We start from the raw sequence: 21,601 nt of genomic DNA, 5'->3' as shown, positions 1-21,601 counted from the left end.
GGCAGTGGATAGAAAGCAGCGGGTTAGGTCTGACCTCTGTGTGCTCGTGGAAATTGGGGTGAGCAGCTCCCCAACCCGGACGCCCCATGTGCCGGCATTACGGGAGGCGACACAGGCAAGCAGGCCTGGTCCTGTCCCCACAGAGCTTAGTGTCTACTTGAGGAGACTGGCTTTGATCATATAAATAAACGTATATTAGAAATGGAGGCCTATGGAATGCTAGGCTCTAGAAAAAGAAGGGCAGGGGTTCTGGTCTGGCTTGGGGTCAGGGAGCAGACCCTGCTGGCCAAAGGGAGACGAGGAGGGTGGGGCGGCGGGGACACGCGGTGTCCCAGGAGAAGCACTGAGCTGTCGCTGAGTGTGGCCTGCTGTCGGTCGGGAGCTGGAAGGAGGTTCGCTAGCGTGCTCGGGTTCGCGCAGAGCCACAGTGGGTGGGGGCCGAGGGCTGTGTCCTAGGAGCAGCAGGGAAACACCCGAGTCACTGGCCGGGAAGCCACACAGTCACTGGTGTTTTTGTAGAGATCACTCTAGATCGGGTGCACGGGTGGAGCAGGGCGGGGGGGGGGGTGCTAATGTGAGAAAAATGGCCCCTGCAGAGAGTGGTTGCTAAAAGGAGATGAGATGATCACGAGTATTTTGCAAATAGTAAATCCTTGCACGAATGCAAGGCGTTACCATTATCCCCTCTGCTTCTTAGTATGCCAGGCAGGAGCTATTTACGTCTTCAGGAAAGCAGAGCCTCTGGTTTACGGTTCTACGTTATACGGGAAGACTGGGCTCACATCCAGGGCTAGAACCCACTCCCAGCCCTCCTCCTCCCACACCGGCCCCACCCCAACCTTACAGTCCTCTCCAAGTGGCCTTCAGTGGCAGGTGGATGAAAGCAAATGTTATCCAGGAGCATTGTGAGGTGACTGATCACAAATGGCACTCTGATGACAACCCCAAGGACTGGCTGCAAGGCCCTGCGTGTTAAATGAAAAGCGAAGAAATGCGAAGTCTTCGGAAAGCATTGGGGAACAGACCTCATGAAACATATTATATTTTTTTCCTTTTTAAAAAAGAATGTTAAGCTCAAGAGCAACTAGAGTCCATTTATTTCATTTTTTCACTTAATTGAGCAGTTGCCATGGTAACTCAGAACATACTACCTTCAATGAATTGCAGATACATATTTTTCCTCTACTGAAAGTCACAACAAGATTTTTAGAAAGGTAATCTTGAGCTGTTGCTTTCTTTTTCTGGCCCAGTGTCAGCACTCTTTCCCTAGGAGACCTGGAAGTGGCAGCACTTCCCTTCCATGAATGAGAGACATGTCATCTCGAGGGCGGGGGGAGTTTGGCATACTACATCGTGCTCATCCCCAGCCTGTATGTTCTTCAGTTTTTCATCTGGTATAGAGCCTTGAACACAGGAGGTGGGTGTAAGATGACACTTGTATAATTTCTCAACGCAGCAGACATCTACCGGTCCCTTCCCAGCAATCATGCTGAGGGTCAGACAGGAGTGTGCCTGAACCAAGCCTGGACAATCGCCACCCTTTCCTAGGAATTCAGACCGAGACAGCCTGGCCTCCTGTGGGCTGGACCAATGCAAATGTGATTAGCAGAGGGCCTGCAAAGAGAGAAAAATGAGGGAATATATAGAAGATAGCAGACAAACAACGGAGGGAAATCTTAATGGTTGTTCGGCATCTGATTCTGCTTCATCTCTAGGGCTCAGGTGCACTCTTCCTTGGTTTTATGAGAGGTTCCAAAAGCTTTAGAATACATTTGCCTTTTTGTTGAAGTTAGCTTGAACAGGGTTCTGTGATTTGCAAACAAAAGAATCTTAACTAAGACACTCACATAATGAAGGAACATTTTTAGAACTCGTCTTTCCCAAGAGAGTGACGTCTTTGAAAGTAAGGACTAAGTGAGTCTTAATTAGGTTTTGTAGCCCCCAAATCTTACGCAGCACCTGACATTTGGGAGATGTGCAGTATGTGCTTGTTGAACTGACGTGTTGACATTTTCTTGAATCAAATGCGATGATGTACAAAAAACATGAAGTGCTCGGTGGGAGCTAAGGTTATTGTGACTGGACTGTGTGAGCTCTGCCCCCAGCTCAGTCCTCCCAGGAGGGGAAGGCAGGGCTCTGGGGATGTTTCCCTCTGCCAGGAGTCAGGAGAGAGGAGGGGGCTAGCTACCAGCCACCCACAAACATTAAGAGGAAAGATGAAGGTCTCCTCCAATGACTACAGCATCTCTGAAATACTCCACTAATCCACATTCACCTAACCCATGTTTATGATGATCCCTTTAGAATGTGGGTTCCTTGTATGCCATAACGAGTAGAATTCCAGGCTAACTTGCAAATATGGCAACATAACTAAACTAGTCACAAAAATTTTTAAGATAACCTTCAGCATTGCAGAGGTTCGTTTATACGGAACTGACACAAGTGACTTTTCTTCATTAAAACAGGGTTCATGTTAGTAATAATTATCTTCTTAGCCAATCTCAAGAATTTTTTTTAATGAGCTCAGTTTTGTTATTTCATTTTATTTATTTTTTTGGTACTGGGGATCGAACTCAGGACCTTGTGCTTGCCAGGCAGCCACAGTGCCACTGAGCTACATCCCCGACCCCAAGTTTTGTTATTTTAAAGCACAGAGAATAATACCACTATATTTACTGATTATGACTCTGAAATTGAGACTTAGGAAACTTATAAAATACCCAAAAAGCAAAAATGTTTTGCTTTTATAGTTATTAAAAATGGCGCTAAAGAAGCATATTTATTAATATTGAAAAAGAGTCACAAATATTACATGAATAGATGGGTAGCTACACAGCAAGTATACTGTGATCTCATTTTTATAAAAAATCTATACAAGGGCCAGGATTTAGCTCAGTGGGACTGTGTCTGCCTGGCAAGTGCAAGGTCCTGAGTTCGATCCCTGGTACCAAAAAAAAATCTATACAAGAATTTATAATAAAAATTTAAATGCTACATAATGTGCTTAACCCTGGGTGCTTAGGTAGATGATTTTCCTTCTAAGGATCACATAATTTCTGTAACAATGAACAAGCACTGTTCAAGGTAAAAAACTAAACAGAAAATTGACGGCTCACACCCAACTCATCCACCATCCATCCATGCGTCCATCTGTCCCTCTGTCTGTGCAGCTATAAGTATTTGTCAAGCACCTGGAATGTGCGAGGCCTACATGAGCTGGGTGAGGACAGTGCAAGAGTCCCTCGGCCTGCTCATCTTTTGGGGTGGCAGTTGTAATGTTTATGAGCAGAAGCTGTAAGATTCTGAAGTGGATTAATAGAGACCATGAACCCTCGGGTCAACGACTTTTGAATAGGATAAGAGGTTATAGAAAAATAAATAGTCCTAAAAGCAGAAATTCAGAAGCACTTTGCTAAAGACTACTATTTGTCCTTCTACAAAGAAAATTTCACTTCCTCAAATAATGTGCCTAGAACGTTTTCATCGCCCTCAGAGCCATTTTAAACCAGGCTGAAAAGTAGTGTGCTCTCAGGATGGGCAAATGAACTTCCCAAACACAGTGAGATGACCTTTTTTTCCTTGTTACTGGGACCAGTATTTGTGGACAAACAAATGATTACATGTTCCAATCGTGGTCTGGGTTTGATTACAGATTCCTGTGAAAAGAAGGAAGGAGTAGATTTACATACAAAAATTAATTCTTTCTTTGTCTCACTTTGTATATTTCCTGAGACACTTGCTATTATTCTAAGTGCCCTTCATTTGATTTCCCTTTCACTATGATGCTGGAAATAACAGAATCTCTTATCCTCACCTTTGCTTATTTTGTGACTATGGCAACCCATTTTGTAAGGTCTGATTCACTTTCTTAGCATCCATTAGACATAGTCCTTCTATTTGAAAATGTTCTTTATCTTTTGTATTGATGACTCCTTTATTAGTGAAATTTGTACCCAAGTTCTAGAACCTCATATTTCTGAGGTACTTGATGTATCTTGAGCCTAAAGTGATGTTCTGCTCATTATAAGACCTTAAGATCTAGAGCTTAACAGGTTTCACCGACGACCAATGATTCCCCTTGATGTTAGACTGTACTACATTAGGTTCTGTACTGCATTACATTAAAGAAACATGCACTAATAAAAAGAAAAGATTATAAACCCTATTTCTTTAAAATATGATAAAGTGTATTTTAATGATTGAGAAGTCACAGATGTTTAGTCACAACTATTTCCTTGTATAGGAAACAGGCGGAGCTAAGCATTAGCACCGCTTCCTGTCCCATGCCCACCCCTTCTATGAATGATGGCGGCCACTGCTCACTAATGCTGTGTGCCACACACCACACTGCTGCGCTGCGGGGTGAGTGAGTGATGCTCCTAAGTACTGGTTAAACTTGTGGTTCTCAAAGTGCGGTCCCTGGGCCATCAGCACCCATGGGAACTTGTTAGCAGTACAGATCACCCTCAGCCCACTGAATCAGCAAATGCACATGTGGGGTCTGACACCCTATCTTCTGACCCAGATGATTTCGATGCTTTCCCAGGCCTGAGAATAACTGGGTTAATGGACCAGGAAAGATGGACCTGGTTCTACTTTTGTGGCTCTTCCAGCATACAGGTAGAGGTGGTGGCAAGCTACTCAGAGATGTGAACAGGCAATGACAGGTCCCCAAGCTTGCTTTCGCAGGGTTCCTGGAGAATTTTACAGGGTGGGGAGGCAAATAAAGGCCTGAGCCTTTGAGAACTTGTAAGGAGTTTGAAATTACTCTGAAGGGCAGCGAGAAGCCAGGAAAAGGTTTTAAGGAAAAGAGTGATAAAATTCAATCAATATTTTAGTAGGCTAACTGGGCTCTTTGGAGAGAAGGAATAAGTTAGATATGGAAGACAAAGACTCCAGGTCTTAGTACTCAGGCGTGGGATTAGAGGCTGCACATGAAACCTGGTTGGTGGGGAAACTGTTCACCAACTCCCCTCATAGTAATGAAACCAAGAGTGAGGATCGTGCTCCCTAGGGGAGACACAGGAAGTTACTTGCTTGGAAAAAGACAGGGAAATCTCTGCATTCTGTCGCTGGACTTCCATGGGGAAATGACCAGTCTTTGCCTACCTATTCAGCCAAAGATGTCCACTTCCTAAGCCTCAGAAGCAGTGCATGGTGCCTTATTAGGAAAATGGACATTGCAAGGGTGATTAAGGATCTTGAGATGGGGAGATTTTCCTGATTATCTGAGGACAGTGTAATCATAGGGGTCCTTAAAGAGAGAGGCAGGAAGTCACTGTCAGAATGGAGATATAAGGGAAGAAGTAGACACACACACACATACACACACACACACACACACACACACACACACACTATGCTGCCACTGCTGGCCTTGAGGATGGCAGGAGGGGCAGGGGCCACAGGCCAAGGGACACAACAAGGGACACAGCAACCCCCAGTGGCTGGAAAAGAGAAGGAAATGGATCCTCCCCCTGAGCCTCCAGCAGGAAGGTCGTCCTGCTGATAAGTTGACTTCAGGACATCTGTCCTCAAGGACTGTTAGATGATAAACTTGTGCTAAGCCACGAAGTCTGCGGTAACTTGTCATAGGAAGCAAATCCACTGCTTGATCGCAACGCCTGCCTCATCTTGGTATAAACGGGCACCCTGGAGCTCAACACTCAGGAGGAAACACACAAAAGACAGAGTCTCAAATAAGCAAACACAAAATAAACCCAAAGGAAATACAGATAATGAAGAAAATTAAGAAAGCAATCTAACCATTATTATTTTCAGAAAGATATATCTGTAAGATGTTTTACAAATCATAGTGTGGGAAAGGAACAGTTAAGAGAAGAAAGAGCTCTTGAAAATGAAAAATATGATGGCTAAAATAAATTCAGCAGGGGCCGGGGATTTAGCTCAGTGGTTCCACTGCTTGCCTCACAAGCGGAAGGACCCGAGTTTGATGCCCGGTACCAAAAAGCAAAGCAAAACAAAACAAAACAAAACAAACAATCAAAAAAATAAAATAAAATAAATTCAGCAGAAACAGTTAAGGAATTTTTCAGAAAGCAGAACATAGTAGAAAATTTAAGGCAGAAAACAGGGGGAAAGAATGGAAGAATCCATTCAGAAAGCTTAAGTGAGATTCTAAAAAGTAGGCACAGGAATAGCTGAGGACAGAAAAAGAGCGAAGAAAAGAGAAAATACTGTGAAATGTCCCCGAGTGAAGCCCTGAGTCCTCACATGGAAAATTCACACCACAAGGTCCATGAAGGGGCCCTGCAGGACACTTCAGACCCCAGTTGGAAGAAAGGACACTGCAAACATCCCGAAGGTGGGGAGACAGTCACAGTGATACGGCTAACTCGGAACAGTGCCAGACTCTGCAGCCTGGCCTGGCTGGCAACAAAGGCCCAACGCCTTCAGTGTCTGCAGGAAAACTAACATCCATGCGAGGATTAGACCCAGGTGACTTATCAGAGAGTACGAGGAAAGAATAAAGCCACTCAGTAATAGCAAATGTGAAAAACCTTTCACCCTCCATTGACTTTTATTTATTAAAAATTTTTTTTTTATTTTGTGAGACAGGGTCTCACCATGTAGTTCAGCCTGGTCTTGAACTCACTATGTAGCCCAGGCTGGCTTCGAACTCATGGCCATCCTCCTGCCTCAGCCTCCTGAGTGCTGGGATTACAGGGATGCACCACCACGTCCAGCCCTCCATTGACTTTAAAAAAATTTAAAAATTTTTATTAATACATGTTTACAGTACATAACGATTACACTCATTGTGGAGTTTGTGCATGAGCATAACACAACTTAATTCTTTTTACTTTCCCTTTCTGTTTCTTCATCTTTTCTCATCTCTTGATCTCTTTCCCTTTTGCAAAAGATCTGTCTTCCTGTTTCCTATTTTCCTTCTTTTATTTTGCACTTTAATTTCTTTATACTTTGGGTTTCTTATATAAGAGAAACTACGCGATACTGAAGCTTGTATGTCTGATTTATTTCACTTAACATTATGGTCTCAAGGTGCTTCCATTTTCCAATAGCTTATCTTTTTTATGGCAAAGTAGTACTCCACCATGCATAAATATACCATTTTCTTTGTCCATTCATCTCTGATGGATATATTGGCCACTTCCTAAGCTCTAAAGGAAGCTTCTCCAGGATGTGTTCTAGTGACATAAGAGAGAGGAAGTCATCAGACCCCAGGTCCAGAGAGGGGCTCACACTGGTGCACACACAGGGACTTCACTGGCCTCCACAAAGGCTGCAAGGGAAGCGGGAAGGGCGGTCTGACAGTCTCCATCTGTGGGGAGCAGGATGTGGGATCATCAGCTTTGGATGAAAGGAAGAAGCGAGACAGACTTTTTACAAATGGGAAGGGAAGCTAGAGATGGAGGGAGGGAAAGGGGAAGTTAAAAGGATTAAGATTCGATATGTGCATGCACCAACTCCCCAGGGTGAACATATCCATTTGTATAGCAAACGTACTAATAAAAACATTTCAAAAAGAAAAATTTTTTAAAAAGATCATGAGAGACCCAAGCAGCCCTGAGAGTCAGTTGCCCGACTTCCACACAAAACCTCTCCCTTCACAGAGAGGACAGCTGCAGCCTGCCCCTGAGAGACCAGGGGTGGAAATACCCCCAAAATATCTTCACAGGGCTCAAAGCTCCTTTATAGCCGCCTAAAAGCTAGTAAGACACCCTTTCTACTGAGGAATGCCTTGGTGTTTTCCAGTCTTCTCTGGGGTTTTCTCCAACAGACACTGCTGGGCACTTCTGAGCTGAATGACAGTGTGGGAACCTCAAAACGGCACAATTCACCTTCACGATTTAGCACATTTTCTTCACGTTTCAACTAATTTGAAGTCACACTGTCTTCCATTTTGGAAACCACTGCCCCTTGTGGTTTCGATCTGCTCTATTTTTGCACAGGATCTTTTTCAGCCTGCATCAGCTTCTTTGCCTAAGACAGTGAGTCTCACTGGAGGGGCCCAGTAGGATCCCCTGGGAGCTTTTAAAATAGAATTTTGCTCAGCTGTCACTCCCAGAACAATGACTTCAGCATCCTGAGGGCTGGGCCTGGATCTGGGCAAGTTTTACCGGCTCCCCAGGGGCCTCTCGAGTCAGCTGTGGCCTTGCCTGGTTTGAGAGTTGGATTTTGTTTAGTCCATGCCAGCTGCTAGGACAAAATACCACAGATGGCTGGCTTGTGACCAACAGAACCTGACTTTTCACAGTTCTGGAGGCTGCGAAGGTCACGGTCAAGGCATCAGCAAATACAATGGCTGGAGAGAGCCTGGGCTTCTTTTGTAAGGGCACAAATCCCATTTATGGTGGCTCCACCCTCATGACCTAAAGGCCTCCTGACACCCTCCTGTTAGTGACTAGATTTCAACATACATTTTGGGAGTACACAAATCTTTATACCACAGCAATTTTGGAGTCAGAGAAAGTTAAAGTCCTGCTTTGAAAATGGACTAGGTGTGTTACCTTGGCCAGGCAATTTCACACTTTGAGTGTCAATTTCCTTATCTATGAAACGGGCTTCATGATGTTGATCAGATAGGGTTCCGGTATGGATAAAATGTGCAAGGGACTTAGCTAAGTGCCCGACATACTGAGTGCTCAGAGGGCAGAGGTGGGCGTCCCTGCCAGGCAGTGGAGGAAGCTTCTCACCATAGAGCGAAAGGAGGGCGGTGCAGTTGACCAGCCTGCTCAAGGTCTCTGCCCAGAGTGAAGGTGAAACTTGTGATCTTAACACCTGGTGAAAATGAGCCTAGTAATTAAACTCCAGGAGGAAAAAAAAAGCTTGACAAAGAATGTTACATGGTAACTTGGACCCACTCAAGGAAGTGTGTAAGATTAATGTCATCTGATCACGTGTGTGCCGGATGGAATCAGTTACAACATTCCACAGAGAAGAGCTACAGGTAGAAGTGTTATCTATTCGATTAGACTTTACCAGATGAAGAATTTTTTGGTGATAAACATTAATTTAATTTTGGGAAGTCAATTAAATCCTTTTGGAAACCATAAAGTCAATAAGATAGCTACGGTATAGTCTATAAAATGTAAATAATGTTATGTGAATGCAGTCATTTTCAGAGCAAAGAAAAACCGACAAAGGTGAGCGAAGCCTCTAGAAATAAAGCTAGCCAGATATGTGATGAGAAAGTCAACGTGTCTTGTTTTCTGCCTTCGGGGGAGTGGGGCTCTTGTATGAACAGAGCAACATGGCTCAAGAAGGAGTGTGATTAAGAGTGCACTTTGAGGCGATGGGAATGAGCCAACACTCCCTCCTCCAGCTGGGGAGAGCGAGAATATTCTAGGGCCAAGGGGCAATGGTTTGTAAACGGAGGAGACTGAGCCCCAGGCACACGAGACAGCTCCAGGGAACACCAGCCCTCTGGTGGGTGTGGCAGGTGGAGGGCAGGGTCCTGACTGCCCGTGGTCCAGCTGCTCACAGCTGTGTGGAGGCTACAAACGGAGCAGCCAGCTTTTGAGCAGATCACATGCGTTTGGACAGTTAGCATCCCACACTGACCAAACAGAGCTGAAGACTAGACACCTCCTTGGATCAGGTGAAGCCTCTTCCTCTAACCATTTGGATCAGGTGAGTCTTCACAGACGTCAGTAAGATCCTGGAGATCTTCCCATCCCACCACCAAGAATAAAGCTCCTGTTATCTATAAGGACGGGGCCAAGGAACCAAAGTGATTTAAAAAATACAGAAGAGCTACACAGAAGACATCTAGAGTCCTTTCTAACTAATATCCTAGGGTGCTGAAGGAGTTTCTAATTTAGAGTTGATATATATATAGTCCAAACAGAGTATGACTGCTGGAAGTGATATAATTTCATACATCCAATTACCTCTTGTATATAACATTCCATTTAAATACATGAAAGGATCAGCTTAGTGAGAGAGGTCAGGAAATATATAATGAAGCCAAAGATGCACAGCCCATCGAAAGGCTGGCAGGCCCAGGAGATTCATTTGACTTGCGAGAGAGCTGATGTCCAGAGCACTGAGCCCCATTCATTCAGCAGAGGCTGAGCCAGCCCCTCCCCACTTCCTTGTCCGTTATTTATCACAGAGAGGCTCTTACTTGATTTAACAAGAAGACAGTATCAGAATCAGAATATTTACTACACTAAATTAACACATTAAAAATTGTAAACAACCCAGCTGGCCACCATGAGAACAGAGAAGTTCATCGGGTTCCAGTTTGAGACTGGAATACTACACAGCAATGAAATTGCATGAAGCAGAGTTACACAAGCAGTGTAGACCAAAGAAGAAAATCAAGTTGCAGAGGGCTACAGATGTACTGCAATTCCCAGGGGACTGAAAACACAAAACTTTCCTTACATTGGTTAGGAATACATTATTTAACGGTCAGTAACTATTTCTTGAATACCTGCCATGTGCCAGGCATTGTTTTAGATGCTGGTGAGAGAGAGAAGTGAACAGAGTACCTGCACTCACCCTGGACCCTGCATTTTGGATACATCCAATGTATGCAGTAGAAATACAAAGACAGATGCGAGGTGGACAAACTTGAATTCAGAACACCGGCAGCCTCTCAGCAGGGCCAGAGGGTACGACTGTAAAGCAGGTGTGAAGGAGCCTTCAGTTATTTGGAAGGTTTTATTTCTTACCTTGGAATAGGGGTAAATGGTGTTTGTAACACCATTTTCTAAAGCTTTTATTCTTTCTGAAACAGCTTATGGAAATTCTATTTACTTCTGTTTCCCAGCTTTGTTCTGTAAACTTCTGTCCCTGCAGACGCGCTTCCTCTGCAGATCATGCCATGAGATCGAGATGTCACGGGCGCGAGCTGAAAGCATTCAAGGGAGCCTGTGTGCACGGAGCCGCCACGGTGTCTGGGGTGTTTTCAGTGGAAAGGCAGGGGACTCCTGCAGCTGGCTGTACCCAGTGATAGTGTGAAGGAAGAACTGAGCGTGGAGCTAATGTGTCTGAGGAAAAACGGGGGGGGGGGTGCTGCTCATCTGGAGGCGCATACCAGGTGGCTGGCATGTGGGAAGACTGGCTCATCATCCAGTGGATGGCAGAGATTTTAGCATTTAATGTCCTCTGCACCTTGAGCCAGGCAGGGCTAACATGGACCTCGTTTGACAGGTCTTATTTCAAGCAATTTAAACAAACAGACTCATCTAAAAAATCTTCCTCCTCAGAATCCTTCATCCTATCCACAATCCTTGTTTTATTACTCAAGTATTTCTGATTCCAAAGAGGTGGAAATATTACAATACTATTCTTTATACCCTTTGGTCCTGATTACCCTAAGGTAATAATCAGAAATTCAGGAAAAGGAAATGGAGCCATGATGGGTCAGGGTTGTATTATTCATAACAGTAAAAAGATGAGCAGAAAACTCGGTGTCCTGCAGCATGGGAATGACGAAAACAACTGCAGTCTTCCTATAGCACTCCTACAGAATTATATTTCACATGGCCCTTGAAATGTGTTGTCACATGGATTACTCGAGAACATGGGAAATTTTGTATCATTAAGTGAAAATCTGTTTATAATTTAAAATTCCTTATTTTTTGAATAAAATGAGCAAAAAGCAGTGGTAAAGTTGATTTGAGAATGTAAAACTGAAGCAAGGGGAGAAACTGGCTCTGCAGAGCAAGTCTGGGCCAAGTAAAAGTAAGATAAAAGCACACCCTGGAGGAAGCAGGGCGGGTATCCTGAGGAAAACCATGACAGCCTAATATTTTTTATTTTTAATTGACAATAATCGTATGTATTTATGGAATACAGTGTAATGTTTTGATTTAGGTTAACAAAGTGTGATGATTAATTAGACTAATGAACAAGTTATTACCTCACATAATTTAATTCTTTCTTTCTTTTGTTTTTTTGAGACAGGGTCTTGCTATGTAGTTCAAGCTGGTCTTGAACTCACTATGTAGCCCTGGCTGTCCTCGAGCTTGAGGTGATCCTCCTGCCTCAGCCACCCAAGTGCTGGAATTACAGGAGTGCACCACCATACCCGTGTAATTATAATTCCTTCTGTAAAGAAAATATTTAAATTCTACTGTTTAGGCAATTTTGAAATATATAGTGCATTCATTATTTTTTATTGCAATCACTATTCTGTTGATTTCTGTTCCCTTTGATCAACATTTCCCCTTTTCCCTTCCGATTATAACTTTATTTACTATTTATTGGTCAAGAAAACACTCTATAATACTAATGTTAATTTTCTTCTTCATATTTTTTATAATTTTTCAAAACATGTAGTGTTGATTTTATAAATAAGAAAAATGTAATGAAGTCGAAGAAAATAGCAAGGAAATGGAAGTACATTGTGCATAGAAAGTCAAGAAATCACACACTTCTGATTTTTTGTGCCATTTTAGACATCTGTTTATATGGCTTGCTTCTTTTATAAGCATGTGAAGAGATAAGCTCTTGTGAAAATACTAGAATAAAATACAAGCCGGTTAATTTTGCTTGGTTTGTTGTGTTTTGGGTGGGAGAGGATCATTATGGATTCTGGGGCGGCCAAACAGCTCACTGGAAAGGCATGAACTTGAGTGAAGACATTATTAGTTGTGTGACCTTGGGGATGGTATTCTCCCAGAGTCCTGGTGAAGATTAAACCAGATCACGGGAGCTTCTGGCACAGGATGGGCACTTGATCAAAGCTGCTGACTGACTTTCTCCAAGGTTAGGAATATATGGCAGGCACTGGAAGTGTTAGTTTGGCTTCTCTGCTGGTTTCCCCAGACAAGATTAATGAAAAAGCAAAGTGATTTTGAAAGGAGGCTTGTGGAGATTACTGTTTAGAACCAGGTGTGCCCCCCACAAGCCATCAAGCTTCTAAATTAAAGATGAAAGCAGGAACAAAAGGCCTCAGCCCTAGTAACACCAGATGTGCCTGCTCCTCTAGGCTCACTCCTGCTCTGATCTTGTGGGAGGTTCTAGAAAAACCAAGGAAGAGGTAAATGGGCACTGACTGCCTTTGATGCCTTCCAGGCCCACACTGTCTTCCTTTGGAGCTGGGAGCTGAATGGGGTACCCAGCTCTTGAAAGCCCTCTGCCCTGGCCAGGACTCTCCTGCAGTAGACATGCTGCCATCTGTGAAAACTCGGTAAAGTCACACCACCAGTGCTGAATCCCTGATATATTACTGAACATGTCTGGGCCTTGGTTCTCCATCTATAAAATGGGAACAGAAATAAAACCTTATTCAGGTTGTGCCACGGTTTAATGCATATAAAGTACTTGAAACAGTGCCCAAAACAGGAAGCACTTGAGAAATCAGCTATCATCACTGCTATTCCTCCAGGTTCTTGCCCTAAAAAACCCTCATAGATGCAGGGTTAGAAAGCAGCCTTCTAATTTAGGAGATCTTGTTTTGTGGGAGTTATGACCACAGGTTTTCTTTTCTTTTTTTTGGTACCAGGGATCGAACTCAAGTCCTTGAGCTTGCGAGGCAGGTGGCAGAACCACTTAGCTAAATCCCCAGCTCCTAGCATAGCTTTTCTACTAGATAGAGCTGATTGTGTCACATCTTTGTCACCTTTCAGCCATCTGATCTAAGATGGGTTGGTTAATATCTCTAAGTCTCCCCTGAAACTTAGAGCTCTGGTGAGGGTTAAGATAATTGAATAGTGCCTGACTCGGAGTAGATACTCAGTATGTTTTAATAATTATTGTTCTATATTATCCCAGTGAATCCTTGAAAAACTCCCACTTTGCAAATAAGAAACTGGCACAGAGGATTTTAAGGCCATACAACTAGGGGCACACAATGGGCAGAATCGGAATGCAAACCAGGCAGTCTGACCTTCGCAGACAACAGTCTTCAGCACTGCGTACCCATCCATTCCTGCTGCAGGGCCGAGGGTTAGTGAGACTTAGTGTCTTTCTGCCTCAACATACCAACATGGCTGTCACTTGAACAAAAACTATCAATTCTTGATATTAAATAATACAATGATTTTTACTGGTCTGAATTCAAAGCAAAAAAGGGTCGAATAATTAACAATGTTCTAAGATGATTGAAATTATATTTGGTGGGAGTTACATCTGGTTAAATAATACAAGCTAATCATAAAAATTGAGAGGACTTCTAGTGATAATATCCACCCCATGGGGTTCCCAAGGGGAAGGATTTCAGGTACTGAGCAGGCCAGGGGGGATGTTTAGGTATTTCTGGGATGGTGGTGGTGGGAGTTTGTTACACACACACACACACACAGACACACACCTTTAACCAGTAGGACTTTGGAAGGCACGTACTTTTCCCACTCTGTATAGAAATCTCTTTATTTTTCAACATCCCTGAGGAATGGCTGCCTAGAATTTGTTGGAGTCTCTTCAAAGAGGTATTCAGCTGGATAACAGTTCTTCACCTACTGATCTGAATTGCATTTCTTTGTAATTTCCAGCTCAAGGCTCGGTTCCGTCTTACACAGTATTACAGAAGTCTGACTCCTGCTATGATTCAGGCTGTGCAAATGGGAAAATCTCCACATTGCATGGTTACCTGCGATGCAGCAGCGAGGTGCTGGGCAGGATACTGGGAACAGAGCCACAAGAACAAGGCCATAAGTCGCCATCCACACTGGGAACAGACCAGCAAGTGCCTAGCGCTCTCTTTATGCCTTCCACAGAATGTTCTGCTCCATCTAGGTACATCCAGACTCTCCCATATGTCTGTATGTGTGATAGTTTGTGGGTCCCTTAGCATGCTAGTTATCCTGTTTTGAAAATAAGTAACTTTTAAGTTGGGCATGGTGGTGTATGGCTGTATCCCAGCATTGTATATAAATTAAAAAATCTTAATTGCCTTTTGAATTTGTCTTCTCTCCTGTTCTGTTTATAGATTACTGAGAGTCAGAGTTCTTCCCTGCACTTCCCTTTGAGTTTCTTCTTCATTCTATTTATGGAACAAATATTTTTCTTCTGATTTGTCAAGCATCATGCAAGGAATCGAGAAGCTGCCACGAGATAGGCATTGCTCATGTCTCCTGGTATAACCTACTGGGGACAGCGACACATGAACAGGCTCAACTTGTGCTAAATCCTGCAGTAGAGACAGGAGCAAGTGCTGGTAAAAGGAAGGGAGATCTAGCTAGGTGTGGCAGCGCATACCTGTCATCCTTGCTAGTGGGAGCCTGAGGCAGGAGATTGCAGGCTCAAGGCTAGCCTGGGCAATTTAGTCAGACCCTGTCTCAAAATAATAAAAAGGGTGTGGTGGATTAACTAATGGTTAATTTGGAATGCCCAGCTGATCTGAGTCAGTGTGGTTCTGGGCCTGGAAGACCCACCTGAGAATTGTTGCCAATGGCATAAAAAGAGAACCGGAGGGGAAGATCATTGGCTATTGATTTTCTTGGAGAAGCTTGCCACCGGCTGGTTTTCCTGTGAGAACTTGGTTGTTCTCCTTGTCGGAGGAGGAGCTTGGGCCCTCCCTGTCACCAGGGATGGCTGTTGTTCTCCTCAGGGAAGCTCTGGTCTTTGCCTTGAGCATCACTTTCTGGCTCCAGTGCAGATCCCTCAGCCTGGCAGGACAAATCCTTCACTGCTGGTGCAGGCTTTCTGGCTTCTACCACTGGCCTTTGGGCCTTCCCAGTGCAGATCCTCTATACGGACTTGCAGGACACATTGCCGTGGGATCCAGGCCCTCGGCTGGACTCTTCCAGTTTCCAGTGTATGGACAGATTTCTTGTGCTCCTCTGCATTTGACTTTTTGGGTAGATATTATAAAATAACCCTATAAATGATGTGTCCTGTATTAAATCTATTCCCTTGCAAACCCTGACTACAACAAAGGACTAGGACTGTAGCTCAGTAGTAGAGCACCCCTAGATTCAATCCTTAGTACTGAAAAAAAAAGGATAAGGATAATTTGCCAATTCCAGCGACAATTCCAAGATGACACTGAAATCCCAAGTAAATTCTTTATTTGTGTTATTTTCTTGCTCTTTGTGTGATCATTTAACATTATTTCTAAGGCAGTCCTAAAATCTGGGTGGTAAAGCTGTTCTACATTTTCCATCTCAATTCAAAAGAGGACATAAGCACTTTGGGAAATGGTGCTTTGCATTTGAAAGAGTGTCTGGATCATAATTAACTCTCTAATCTTCACACTGTTTCTTGTCATTTCACAGGTTTGGAAACCAAGACGAAAGCGAAGCAAGTGGGTGTGGGGACAGCACAGAGCCCTGACCAGAACTCGAAACCCAGCCAGGAGTCCAGGCCTTCAGTCTCTACTGGCTCCAACCACAACTGCTGAGAAGGAGATGCAAAACGAATTATGCTGTATTCTGTATCCCTACCGACTCCCCATGCAGAATATAGTCATTACATACTGCAAACGTGTACTAGTAAAAATGAAAATTAACAAACAAGAAAAAAGAAATCTGGGTGTGGTGGGGAACAGCACTTGGAAGGCTGAGGCAGGAGGATCGTCATGAGTTCGAGGGCAGCCTGGGCTACACAGTGTTTAAGACCAGGCTCAACTACATAGCAAAGTCCTGTCTTAAAAAAACAAAAAGAAAAGTAAACAAGGATCCAACAGAAAACTAAAATGAGGGCCTACAGCGAGGAGGGAGAGCCTTACCAGTGGGTGGACGGGAACTCTGTTCCCCAGGGCAAGCTCTTCCCGTCCCTCTCTGCCCACACTCAAGACTGTGTGAGTCTGGGTTTCCTACTAGACGGGTTCCAGGTTTTTGCACTCCTTACTTCTCTCTCTCTTTTTTTTTTGTACTGGGGATCAAATTCCCCTTCTCTTTTCTGCCCCTCTTCCTTCTGTAAATACGTGAGCACCCTGGGCCATTTGGTTTCTTGGTAGCAATAGCTTCCTGTCTTTTAAGGCCTTGGGACACCAGATGATGGTGACTTCTACCTCCTCCTCTTTGCTAGGCAGTGACACTACTGTGTTATCACAAATATTTTATTTTACCTTCAAAATGACATGGCATTCAAGGTTATTCCAGTTAATAAGATGTCACAGGAGCCCATGAAATTAATTATCAAACCTGTCTGGAAAGAATAATGAGGTTCTTGAAAAGAAGCAAAGCAAACAGTCTTTCTGCTCAGTCCTTCATTATGTTTTAACCCCTGGAGGATGGCTGCGTGCTTTAAAATAAAAATGCTATCGGTTCTCATCTCCTCCTGCAAAGATTTCTCCTATCTCCCCGTGATGGGCTGTGCCTGACACGCATAGAGATGAGGCATTTACTTTTATGTCTTCTGAGTGTGGAAATATTAAAAATGTATTAAACATGTGGCTCAAAATCGGCAACCTCAGTGATACGCTATCACTGTTTAATACTCAATATTTACAATGAAAATCTCAAGGATACCCCTCACTCAGCAGTCAAGAATTGTGAAAATATACCCCTTACTAGTTTATAAGGTTTAAAAGTGGGATTTGTCTTTCTTCTTGCAAAATCAATCAGCTCTAACTCCCCATAGCTGGTGGAGACAGCCAGGAAGAGCTGGCTGTCCGAATCTGTGGCGGGTACTGTTGTTATAGCATTTGGGGAAAGCAAGACTGGCACCCTTCTGACTGCTGCTTCTCTCCAATGTCCCTGTCTTGTCACCCCAGAAGACCACCAACAGCTTTTGCCATCAAGAGCAGAACTGAGAGGAAAACCCAGGCACTCCAGCTTCCCCACTTCTGATGACGCTTGTAGGCAGTGGCACAAAAACCTTATTTACCAGCGAGGTGCCGTGGGGCACACCTGTAATCCCATCACTCAGGAGGATCACAAGTTTGAGCCTCGGCTGGGCAATTTAGAGAGACCTCATCTCAAAATAAAAAATAAAAAGAAGGGGGCCAGGATTTAGCTCAGTGGTGCCGCCGCATCCCTTGCAGCACAAGTTCCCAAGTTCGATCCCAGATATCAATCAATCAATCAATCAATCATAAAATAAAAAGAAGGGTGAGAATGTAGCTCAGGGTGAAGGGCTTGGGTTCAATCCCCAGTACCACAAACAAAACACAATCAAACCAAACCCAACCTAAACCAAGCCAAACCTGACTTCCCCACTGGAATGGGACTTGGCATGTCACCTACAACTTCCTAAGTCCTCAAATTAAGCTCAGTTTTGTGCCACTGAAAAGTACTGCTTTGAGAATGGCACTACCTTAAATCAGCTTTACAAATACAACCTCACACGCTTGGCTAAGTGTAATACTTAATTTAGAAGCTAATATCACTATGGAAACTCAGTTACACACACATCACAGCAATCTGTTCTAGATGGAGAATGTGGCTTTGTGATTTTATTCACTAAGTCTATTTGTATCCTTGTCATAGAGCAGAGGACACAAACGAAGTGCATGATATAGTCCTCCCTTTTGTGAAGGGAAGAAGGAAGAGGAAGAATTTAATCTTAGAAGGAAAAGAAGAGGAATTTACTGGGTGATCTTCTGAGGAAGGTGGTTTTACACAGATATTCTCTCTCTCTCCCTCTCTCTCTCTCTCTCTCTCTGATTTTTTAAAGACAAGGTCTTGCTATGTAGTTCAGGCTGGCCTTGAACACCCTACGACTGTTCTCTAACCTGTGGTGATCCTCCTGCCTTAGCTTCCCAAATGCCAGGATTACAGGTATGCACCACCACACCCGGCTAGATTATCTCTCTTGATCCAAATAGTTTGCAAATTACATCCATTGAACAGGTGGAAATCTCAAGTTTGAAAGGGATACATTGAGTCATTTGTAGGAAAATGGATTCACCTTGAGACCACAATATTAAGTGAAATAAAGCAGACACTCGAGCTTACATATAACATGGTCTGTCTTATAGGAGAAACCCAAATTATAAATAAAGAGCAAGGGCTGGGGATTTAGCTCAGTGGTCCTGCCACTTGCCTCGAAAGTGCAAGGACCCGAGTTCGATCCCAGGTACCAAAAAAAAAAAAAAAAAAAAAAAAAAGAGCAAAGTAAGGGATAGATAACAGGAAGTAGGGAGATAGATTTTTCTCAAATGGGAAGGGGATCAAGAGATGGAGGGAGAGGGAGGGGAGGGAAAGGGGATGAAAAAGAAATTAAGATGTGTTATGTACATGTGCCAACTGCACACAAGGAATGTAAACACTATGTCCTGCAAACATGTACTGATAAAAAATACGAAAGAACTGTCACTGAAAAGAAATTAATGTTTACTCTAATTATTAGAAAAGATCTCAAGGAAGAAGCAGCACAATTTAAAATGACGCTGGAGGGATTACTAGGATCAAATAAGTACACTGGACATGTGAGGCAGGGAGGGTTTAAAGAAGTCAGGCGTTTCCGGGTGTCTGGGCCCCGGCCCCCTGCTGTGCCTGGCCACTCCTTCCCGGCCTGCTGGGAGCCTCGGCCCCACCCGCTCTGCCGCCTCTCCGAGCACACGCTCGGCAGAGGCCCATCACAGAGCGCGGGGCCCACGGCTTCTCCGTGTCTCTCCAGCGCTTCCACAATACTCTGTGTCCTCAGCACCCCCCAGAGCGCCTGACACCTGCGCGGCACCTACAGACACTGGCTAAATGAATGAACAAAAATGAAAAGGGTTGATTGGTCAAAGTCAGTTTTTAGTCATGGAACCAAGCGAGTTTGGTGCTGTTTGCGTGGCTCCCTCTCTGCTGGATTCCACAACTGAATTCTCCATTTTCTTCTAACCTCAGACTCACACCTGGCTCTGGCCCTGCAGCCACCTGTCAGGAGCGCAGGCATCTCCCACCGCCGGAGCCACGCCCTCTTCCTCCTGCTGGGACCCATGTGCATCTGCAGTTTGGGGTCCCCCAGCCCCAGAGCATTTGGGTCAACTGCCCTCTCGGTGTGTGTTCTCTCTAATGAGGGGATCCTTCTGATGAGTGCTGTCAACATGCTTAAGTGTCATCCATAACACACACACACACACACACACACACACACACACACACAGACGATTTCCTCCATAACTTTTTCGAAGAACAACTGTTTCCTCTAGGTTATTTTTCCAGTCTCCCTCTTCTTCCTCATCCCAGTGACAGTGGATGCTCCCTGCTCTTGAAGTCATTTCCCTTGGCCTTTGGAACAATAGTCCTACAAACTACAAATCCACTCCTCTTTCTAACTGCTTCTTCTGGGTGTCCTCTGCTGCCCCCGACCACCCTTACCCTGCCTTTGAATTCCTCAGTGGTCAGCTAGAGTCCTTGTTCTCTCTTGCCCTCTCATCCCCACTCACAGCTCTAGGCCTAGCTATATTCAGGAGGCTCTCACATTTCCAGCTCAGATCTTTCCCTTAACATCAGACCTAGATATTTAATTGCTCACACACTTTCTCCACTTGGATTGTGCAGCACTTTGAACTCAGCATGTCTAAAACTGCCCTCATGCTCTTTCCTTACAGAGCTGGTACTTTCTTCACGTTCTTTCTCAGCAAATGCCAGCACTGTCCACCCAGCTGCATGTGTTAAAGCCTAGGAGTCATTTCCATCATCTCTGCCCTGGGCTCCCATACCCACTTCAACACGAAGTCCTGTTGATTTTTTCTCAAATACCCCTCAAGCACAACCTTCCTTCTCTCCCACCCACCACTCCAGAGCAACCTACTATCTACCATTTCTTGTCTGGACTGACACAGTCGGAGACCGCCAAGGGGACAAAGGGCAGGCGACTGCTGGGCCTTAAGCGGTCACTCATTAAAAGCACCATTTGTGTTTTCTTCCGAGGCAGACAGAGACTTAAAAGCTGCTTTTGCGAAAAACAGTGACTTTCCATTTGGGCCTACAGATGCCCATTGGGTAACAAAACAGAACAAAGCTTGACATTCATTTCCTGTCTCCTTATTACCTTAAAACTTTCAGCAGATCTTTGCTCAGTTCTGCACATGGCATATAAATCATTTAGGGAACATCTGTCTAAAAGCTGGCAATACAAGGTAGCTTGTTAGCCCTAAATTTACATAACATAGTTCATCTCCTTTCAAGACTGAAGACATTAAGAGAAGAGATTTACAGGGGCATTCAACTACCAGTGGATACCTGAAAGTCTCCAGCCACTTCCCTAAAACCTTCCAGCATAGCCTCCTCCAAACTGAGACTGCCCCGAGCAGACACAACGATCTCAAGGAGACTGGATTAGCTCTCAGTGATAAGGACGTCTTCAGACCCTTTTTTGCAGAAAAAAGAACTGAGAAAATGATCAACCAGATTGCAGCCCACCCCACCCAATCCATGAAAACTGGTCTCACTCCTCAGTTAATGGGCCAATATGTTCTTTTCCATCAGAACTGTACCCCCTTTTGGCTCCTCATGCTCACTCCCTTCTCCATTTTTGTTTATTTTCTAACTCTGCCTAATAAATCAGTCTGTGCCTCTCTCTGACACATCCTGAAATGCTTTTCTGCCACCAGACATCAAGTCTGGAAAGTGGATTTAAGCCGAAACTGATCATAAAAGGCAAAGAAGGTCACTACATATTGGTTAAGGGATCAATTAAACAGGAAGAGATAACAATTTTACGTATATATGCACAGAACAATAGTGCACATAACTGCATAAAACAAACACTACTGGACATAAAAGATCAGATAAACATCAATGGAATTATAGTGGGAGACCTCTATACTTCCCTGTCACAA

At 44.1% G+C, this 21,601-nt stretch overlaps 1 protein-coding gene and 1 pseudogene across 13 annotated transcripts in view; both read right to left on the bottom strand.

Moving 5' to 3' along the window:
- Positions 1 to 21,601, bottom strand: part of Ak5 (adenylate kinase 5) — a 210,815-nt gene that overhangs the window by 30,646 nt on the left and 158,568 nt on the right. The gene's annotated exons all lie outside the window — the stretch shown is intronic.
- LOC147827604 (nucleolar GTP-binding protein 2 pseudogene) overlaps positions 1,621 to 21,601 on the bottom strand; it is a 35,499-nt pseudogene continuing 15,518 nt past the window's right edge. Inside the window, exon 1 of the transcript XR_015451938.1 lies at positions 1,621 to 21,601. This exon is cut by the window's right edge and continues 15,518 nt beyond it. The product of XR_015451938.1 is annotated as a nucleolar GTP-binding protein 2 pseudogene (transcript).

Source organism: Heterocephalus glaber, unplaced genomic scaffold, assembly GCF_053883595.1.
Source record: "Heterocephalus glaber isolate CG9 unplaced genomic scaffold, H.glaber_assembly_v1.0 deba00001442, whole genome shotgun sequence".
Classification (NCBI taxonomy): Eukaryota; Metazoa; Chordata; class Mammalia; order Rodentia; family Bathyergidae; genus Heterocephalus; species Heterocephalus glaber.
Note: the sequence above shows the minus strand (reverse complement) of the source record. Positions and strands in the feature narration are given on the sequence as shown.